The sequence below is a fragment of the Papaver somniferum genome, chromosome 10, assembly GCF_003573695.1.
Source record: "Papaver somniferum cultivar HN1 chromosome 10, ASM357369v1, whole genome shotgun sequence".
Taxonomy (NCBI): domain Eukaryota; kingdom Viridiplantae; phylum Streptophyta; class Magnoliopsida; order Ranunculales; family Papaveraceae; genus Papaver; species Papaver somniferum.
Window position 1 is genome coordinate 109,345,993 of NC_039367.1, and position 9,237 is coordinate 109,355,229.

General features: G+C 36.8%; 1 pseudogene; it reads left to right on the plus strand.

Annotated features, from left to right (window-relative positions):
- The first annotated feature begins 4,656 nt into the window (after window positions 1-4,656).
- On the plus strand, window positions 4,657-9,013 carry LOC113319530 (annotated as a pseudogene).
- Window positions 9,014-9,237: the final 224 nt, after the last annotated feature.

Sequence of the window (9,237 nt, forward strand, 5' to 3'; positions counted from 1 at the left end):
GTTGACGAAGTTTCTCCAGGAAGAATATCAAGATTGATGTACGTATTGCTACAATTATCAAAATCAATATTTTCACCAATAAGTGTAACACTTGACTTTTCATCATCGTTTGAATCATAGTGATCAGACATTTCGTCAAGAGTTGCAGCAAGACCTTTGTTCCCAGTGTGTTTTCTGTGATTTGGACACTCATTAGCAAAATGACCAAAACCTTTACACTTGAAGCACTGTGGCATATCCTCATCATCAATATCGACAGTGTCCTTGTTTTTCGGAGGGGCATGATCATGAGGTTTGACTGATGATCTGGGTTTATCTCTGATGAACCGTTTACTTCTTTTCAAAACGAGATCTCTAAACTGTCTTGTGATCAGTGAAACTGAGTTGTCAAGATCTTCATCTGATGAATCAGTCTCAATAGGATCAACAATAAAGTTTCCAACACTTTTACTTTTGTCAAGCAATTTAGTTTTCTTTTGTGCTTCGAAAGCAATATCCTTCCCAGATTTGGATGTATGCTCATGATCAAAGATCTTTAACTTCCCAACAAGAGTATTTCTGGAAAGAGTATCAAGGTTCTTTCCTTCAACAATGGCATGTTTCTTAGAATCGTATCTTGATGGCAACGGTATGAGAATTTTCATCACAATGTCCTTTTCAGGAATAGTCTTACCTAATGCAAAAGATGCATTAACAATTTCAGATACTTTGTGATTAAACTCATTAAATGAACATTCATCAGCCATACAAAGGTTTTCCCAATCAGAATTTAGGTTTTGAAGCCTATCTTCTTTTTCAGAGGAATTTTCTTCGAATACAGTTTCTAAGATATCCCAAGCATCTTTAGACTTAGTGCACGTAGTCGCATGGTACTGAAGATCTGGGGTAATGGCATGGATGATAGCATTTAATCCATCAGAATTTTGCTTTGCAGCGAGAATCTAGACAGGATTATATGCACCAATATCCTTTGGAATAGTTACATCGCCTTGTGCAATAACCGGAGGGTCATAGCCATTAACTACACGAAACTATGGTTGAAAATCACGTTCTTGGAGAAAGGCACGCATAGCAATTTTCCACCATAAGTAATTCGAGCCATCGAAGACTGGTGGTACTTTTATAGATATAACATTTCTGTCGATAGAGTCAGATTTCTACAAACACAGATTTATGAGGTCTTAAATGTGTTTGCCTGCTCTGAGACCAATTGAAAAAGCGGGGGTCTAACGACCACACCCAATATTTCGTTTCAGCAATCTGTATGGACTAACTCCAATATAATTCCAAGAGAATCAACTAGACAGTCAGACTCAATCAAGGAAAATATATCCAAGAGTTATATCTCAATTTCTCAAATCAATCTGCAATCGAACAGATAGAAATTTGTGAGTCGGATCAATATGAGAAATAACTTGGATGGTACCAAAGACCAATATCCAAGCGTCAATAAATTTCAGCCAACAACCAAAGGTTGGATTTATCAATTGATTGAACTACGCAGAACCTGTGATATTTCAATTATATAAACAAATATAATGCGGAAAGGAAATAACATACGCACCAGAAGTTTTGTTAACGAGGAAACCGCAAATGAAGAAAAACCTCGGGACCTAGTCCATATTTGAACACCACATTGTATTAAGCCGCTACAGACTCTATCCTACTACAAGTTAACTTTGGACCGAAATGTAGTTGAGACCTAACCAATCTCTCACTGATTAAGGTACAGTCACGTTCCTTATGCCTCTGAATCCCAGCAGGACTCTATGCACTTAATTCCCTTAGCTGATCTCACCCGCAACTAAGAGTTGCTACGACCTAAAATCGAAGCTTGATAAAAAAATCTGTCGCCCACAGAAAAGTCTATTTGAATAGATGAATCTGTCTTCCACAGAAATACCTGCGAAGCTTTTGTTCTGTCTTTTGATAAATCAAGGTGAACATGAACCAATTGATAATCCGGTTTTATATTCCCGAAGAACAGCCTTGAAATATCAATCACCTAACAATAACTTAACTATATGGTAGTAGAACAAGTTATTGTGGAATCACAAAGAATGAGACGAAGAGCTTTGTGATTACTTTTTATATCTTACTTATCGGAGATAAATCTCGATCAAACCTTAGAGAAGATATTACTCAATACGATAGAACAAAGTAAGATCAGAACACACAACTACAGAGAATATATTTGGGTCTGGCTTCAAAATCCCAATGAAGTCTTTAAGTCGTTAACCTATAATGGTTTTAGGAAAAACATAGGTTAAAGGAGAATTGACTCTAGTCGCAACTAGTATCACACATGAGGTGTGGGTATTAGGTTTTCCAGTTGCTAGAGTTCTCCCTTATATAGTCTTCAAATCAGGGTTTTATAACTTTGGAACAAAGCAATCAATATTCACCGTTAGATGAAACCTGATTCAAGATCCAAGGTAATATCTTTCCACCGTTAGATGATCTTTATATTTTTACACACAAATGAAATATACCTTCATTTATATATGTGCAACCGTACCTAAACGTGTATATTGAGTTGGCTCAATAACAATTAACCGAAGTTAGCCATATGAACACTTTTCTCTTAACCTTGTGCATCTTCACACTTCTAGATCAATTGATAATCAAATGAATCTAATTGTGTTAACTCATAGAGTTGTTCAATTGTTTATATTCTCATAGAAGTATACAAGATACAATTGAAGCAAAATCGGATTGATTCAAAATAATCAGTTTATGAACATTTTAGCCACGGTTTGCAAAGATTTCATTCCTTAGTTTATAAATGTATTTGTTCATGAGTATGAAATCATACTTAACTGATTTAAGAACTTGAACCACTTAAGTTTCCAAACGGGTACGCGAAATTAAGTTCCGGACATTGGTCACAAGCCGAAAGTTTGCAAACGGGTACGCAAACTTTAGATCTGAACCGAACTCAGTTGAAACCGTATGTGAACGGGTACGCAAACTTGGTTCCCGGACTTCAACAGTTAAATCAGTTTGCGAACGGGTATGCAAACTTAAGTACCATGACTTAAACAGTTGAATAAGTTTTCGAACGGGTATGCAAACTTCCGATCCTGAATTTCGTCAAAACATTTCGTACACTAAGTACATAAACCGTAATGCATCCAGACACGGGTTTTAGATCTTAACTTCCATTTCAATCATTGAAACATTCTTAGAAGATGACAATAGCTATCTCACACAAACTATTAGCTTATAAGCAATTTTCAAGTGATCGAATGATCAATACGAAACATTCGGATCCTACATCAAATGACTGTCTCACACAAATCATGTAAGATGTTACCAGATGATTTCACATGATCATATTTTGACTTTCGTCAAGAATAATGATGAACGTGTTTAAAGCAAAAAGCTTTCCAACACATATTTCGAGAAAGATATAAGCGAGTTAAACTCAGCTCGAAATATCAAATGTGTATAATATAAAGTCTATATAGCTATACGATTTGTATCAATAAGAGATAGAATTGAATAGACTTTTGAGTGATAGATGAGTTCAAGTCTCCACATACTTTTTGTTTATGAAGTTCCACAAGATCCCCTTAGTAGTTCTTCGTCTTCAATCGATGAACGCCGTGAAGTCTAAAGCTCAACTACACATTCTAACCTAATCCGAGACATAGATGTAAGTAGACTAGAAATCAAGACTTATAGTTTTGATAAATAAACTTGAAAAACAAGCTTGAGATAACAAGGCTTGCGAGTTCGACCGAGCGGTGCACTAACACAACCCCTACTCCACGGCAGTGTGACTTTAACCCCCATTTCATACAGTATTGATGAAGTATGCAATAATTATGTTTTATGTTACTGTCTGACGTACAAGAATGTCTCGCAACATGGCATAAGGTTCTCTGCAGGTTTGTATTTCGAGGTTTGTTTTCTCTGTTGGTTTATGTTGTCTACGTTAAAGTAACAGTTCCTTAAGAAAATGTCTTTCATCGTAGGAACATGTGGAGGAAGGACCGGTGATGTGTATGTTTTCCCCACTGAAACTTAATGCTTGACGAACGCAAAGATGATTGATTGAAAGGATCGACCATGGAGAGACCAACAATGACTGTTGTGTGGGTTTGTACTGCAGTGAATCCCAAATGAAGCATAAAGCACATTAAGTTACTATCATGTAAAAGAAGGTATACAAAAAGATACATTTTTTGAGTAGATGAAATATTTTTGATTGAAATGAACGGAAAGGCACGCAGGCGCATCGCGTATGTGTCTTGACTAAAACTAATATTTTTATTGTGTACGAAAACTACGAGTTACCGATGTAAAAAGATATTTATGATTGAAAAATTATTAAATAAAAAATTGTTGTAATTAATTTTGTAGATTAACATTGAATGAGTTTTCACCATTTGGCTTGATCGTTGACTTTGACCATTGACCGAGTGTTGATTTTGAGCATTAACTTCTACACGAAAAAAACAAAATTACGGAACGGAAGGCGTACCGCACGTACGTGTTATACTAGTGTCACTTAAAAAATTCTTAGAAATTTTAAAGAAAAACACAACATGTCCATACTCATCGCTAACACAAAAATTTCAACATTTATTAGAGGCATAGAGCAGATTAGATTAGGACCACATGACAAATCAATAACACCCCAGCTTAATAGCCCTGTGAAACGGCAAGCGTCATTCCTAGTTCTTGTTGTTTCGAAGATTCATCGATAATATATCCTGGACAAAATTGGAACGCATGTATTCCAGTTTGTAGGTTCTACCGAGAACCACTTTTTGTTCCTAATCCAATCCAAAACTCTCTCTCTCGTCCTAAGAACTAAACGTTTCTGTCTATTAAGAGATAAGAAAAGCATGATGATGTCAATCACCACAGTTCCCAGGCATTTGTCGTCGTCATTTCTTTTTCCCTTTCCTTCTTCAATTAGTAAGGGTAGAGATTGTAATTTCAGGAAAAACATTGCATCATCATCTCATCCGATTCAGGCATCATCAACTTCTTCTTCGTCTTCTCTTCCACTTCCTCAAGATCGGATTGTCGTAAGTTTTCTCACTAACCCTAACCCTAATGCATTCTTCATGTATATGGTTTGTCAATAGTGGTCTATGTGCTTCAGGTAGGTGTCGGTGGTACGGTAGTGGATTACTTGGCTACAGTGGATGCTTTTCCAGACCCAGATGATAAAATTCGAAGTACCAGTTTGAAGGTATGAGTTAAAAGAATATTAAATTGTTTGGAAACAAATTGCTTAATCTGCACCGGCTTTTCTCTCTCGCTACTTTTCCTTTTCCCTTCTTTCTCCCTCAATTACTGATTAGATTGTCAAAAGCTGTTCATTAACAGTAGTCTGAGAATCAATTCGTTGCTCTATTTAGCTTTAAACAAACAATCAGTGTGCAATTGTTAGTTTGTACACCAGCTCTACATGCAAACAAGAGACGGGCTTTTAAATTACTACTCGCTTTGGCGTGTTCTGATTGGTCGATTAGAAGTGGGGCCGGCAAGCATGGGCCCAGCCACAACTTATGTGCAAGTGGCGAGTTTAAAGCGACCTGATTGGTCGAGAGAAATAGGGTCGGGGCGTGGCCAATGGCGCTAGCTTTCATGCTCAAGTGGAAAGTGAATGTACTATCCATGCTCGTCTACAATCCTATCCCTTTATTTTTCAATGCTAGTTCAAATGCTGTTGCAATCAGGAAATGGAAACCCTTTTGTCTTCTTATATACAATGATTGATTTTCTTGTTCAAGTGGATAGTAAAGTTACTTTTTTCTAGGAATGAGTTTGTTTTTGGAATACTAAATGTGGGTAACCTTTGCAGATTCAAGGAGGTGGCAATGCTGGAAATGCTTTAACTTGTGCTGCTCGCCTGGGTCTGAATTCAAGGCTGATCTCAAAGGTTTAAATTTATTCTGCCTTTTTTGTTATACCTCATCAGCCTTGTAATTTTTATCATGCATCATTTATTGTGCCCACTTGTTTTGCTTGCTTCGGTTCGAAAAAGTTATTACTAATAATCTTACTAATATCATACTAGAACGAGAAAAAAAAAGTAAAAACAGTGCTTGTTATCCTCAGCTTGCAAATGATGCTCAAGGGAGGGGTATAGTAGAAGAACTAGAAGCTGATGGCGTAGATACTTCACATCTTGTGGTAAGCTTGATATATACTTATGTTCATTTATTATGTTGTTTAAGTTGCTTACCAGAAGTTTTAGTCTTCTTTCTATTGTACTGCAGTTTTCTGTAACAATAAAACCACCGTTTGATTTTTCGCTGCTATTTTGTAGATGTAACTTTTTTAGCATATCCTGTGTATTATTATAAATATCTCCTCAGAGTTCTTTTTTATGACTAGCACTTAACGTCAAACCTTGAGATATCGCACAATCATGGATCAAGATTTGACACGATCTCTCTCACTGGCAGGTTTCGAAGGATGGAAATTCACCATTCACATACATCATTGTTGATAACAAAACGTGAGTTTGTAACCTTTAATGCTTGTCCAAAGTTCTAAACATGATACTTAGTTAAGTTACTACCATTCTTTTGAAAAGAAAGACAAAATTGTCGAGTTATTTGGTCCACATCAAATCACTTGTCATACCCCAAAATAGTTTTATCTGGAATCTTACTATTTTAATAGACTAAAATTGAATTATATTTCTAGGAAAACCCGTACCTGTATTCACACACCTGGATACCCTCCAATGGTGCCCGATGACATGACACGGTCAAGCTTGATGTCTGCCTTGGACGGAGCGAGGATTGTCTATTCTGATGTGAGGTTGCATGAAACTGCTTTAGTTGTAGCACAGGAGGTAATAGTCAATTTTCTTGCTTTATGCTAGTTTGATGCTTATTGTCCCCAATTTTAATGATACCATTGCATAGATCCTCTAAAATTCCTAGAAATTAGGAGTGAACAAAATACAAATGGCAGCCCTGAATGACAAATGAGCTTGATCTTTTCCAGTGCAGGCAAGTCGCAGGAATATACCGATTTTAGTTGACGCGGAGAAAAAGAGAGACGGGTTGGATGAACTTCTGAACTTTGCAGATTATGTTGTTTGCACAGCAAAATTTCCTCAGGCAAGATAAACTAATCTAGATGAGTTCATTTGCATGACTGTTGATAGATAGTGAGGACCTGAGAAGATTGGTCTTGGTTTCATCTTTCATACTGCAACCACTTCCACTCCTACCATGCCTATAATATAGTTTTGATGTTCACTTTCTGCAAATAAAAGTTTATCTGTTACATTGTGATCTGCAGTGCCTTGTAATGTTACTAAAGTTAGATCGCATGCCTAATTTGACTACTAGATTTGCCTATCTATCTAACTGATACTTTTCTTTTTGTAGGCATGGACGGAAGCCCTTTCAATTCCGAGCGCACTAGTATCCATGCTCATGAGACTGCCTAATCTCAAATTTGTGATTGTTACCCTAGGAGATGATGGATGTGTAATGCTGGAGAAAAGTCTTGATGGTAAGTACATCCGTGCTTGGTTTCTATCTGTGGAGGTTATTCCACTTTTTATTTTGAAGTGGTGTAAGCTTTATTGCTGTCACCCTACAAGTTCTGATTACTAGCAGTAGATCACCTCCTCCAGGAAGCCTTCAGCCAGAGGAAGTTGATGTAGACAGCTCACTTCAATTACTAAAACAGAGAGTTGATGGCAGTAGCACCATTCCAACTTGTATCTCATCCAAGGTATGGCAATGTTTCTGAAGTCTTAACTAATTTTGTTCTTATCGGCTCTTTAGTTGTCAAGGATTAAAGTTGACCATTCACTAGTTCCTTGTAATATTAATCCATTGAATGTTCATATAATCTTATGAGAAAAATCGAAGTTTCTAAGCTTTCATTTTTGCGAAGATGGACCTCATTTCCCTTGCAACATTGTCCTTTTACCAAGCCAAAAGCTAGGTCCTAGACAAATCCGTATGTGAAATACTTTTTCCAGACATTGTTAAACCTAAACAAGCCAGTAAGGTAGGTCACAAATTAACGTCATGTGATATTTGTTTCTGTAATGGGTAGGTTGCAAATTCACCATGAGCTTTTCTATTCAAACTATTTATTCCTTTATCTTTTGCGTCAAAACATTCAGTCAGTTGTGAGATTGAGTGCGAAAGGAATAGGAGCTGTAAATGGGAGACTGCTTGTTGGAACAGCAGAGAAGATACCACCTTCAGAGCTTATAGACACCACCGGTGCTGGAGATGCATTTATCGGTGCAACTCTTTATGGTATGTTTAAGCAAGTTATTTCCTTAAGTTCAGAGCATCTTAAACCACCTGTGATGTTTTGGGAGCTTTTCTAAGTTACAATTGTGTTAGTAAAAAGTATTGTGCCACCCTTGCACAACAATCTACACTGTTAAGGGTCAATACCAGCTTTCATCAAGTTTCGAGTGCTTAAAAAATTAATCAGATATATTTGATTGATTGAATGATTGTTTCTGTTGTTTATATAGCCATATGTGCAGGAATGCAACTGAGAAAATGTTGCCTTTTGCATCCCAAGTGGTATGTGGCTGCCTTCTGTCTGCTTGTAGATATCTCTCTACCATAGAGTGGAAGTAAATTTTTAAGAAAGAAATAGTATACTTTCACTTATAAATAGGCATTCAATTTGCAGGCGGGTGCAAGTTGTAGAGCGTTGGGAGCTCGAACTGGTCTTCCATGGCGCACAGATCCACGCATAACTCCGCATTTACTTTAGACATAAGTCACATAACTGGGTATGAAAATAACTTTTATTTTTCTCTAGACATAACAGTTGGTCCTCCCATGGTTGTCAACTATCTCAAATGTACTTTCTGCACCATTCTTGAGCCTTAGAAGCTCAAGATGTGCTTTACTGTAGTTGATTTTAAGAAAATCAAACAGTTGCAAGTTGTATGTTAGCTTTGTTGAACTTCTGTGGAAGCTGAGAAATAAACTGAATTCAACTGTATCGACCAACATGTTTTTAAATTGAACTGTTGAAAATGTTACCATGTCTGAAACGCCGTTCCGTACGTATGCCGAATCCCGTATTGCTAACTAGGTCCCCAACTTCCTCTTAATTAGTAATCAAGGGAGGTTTCAAAAGGGGGCATTAGATTCAATTCGTGGATAGATATACAGTAGAAACTCCATTGATTAATACTCGATTATTTAAATAATATTTTTAGCCAGTTAGGGACAACGTGCCAAATTAATAATTCGCTAAAATTATACT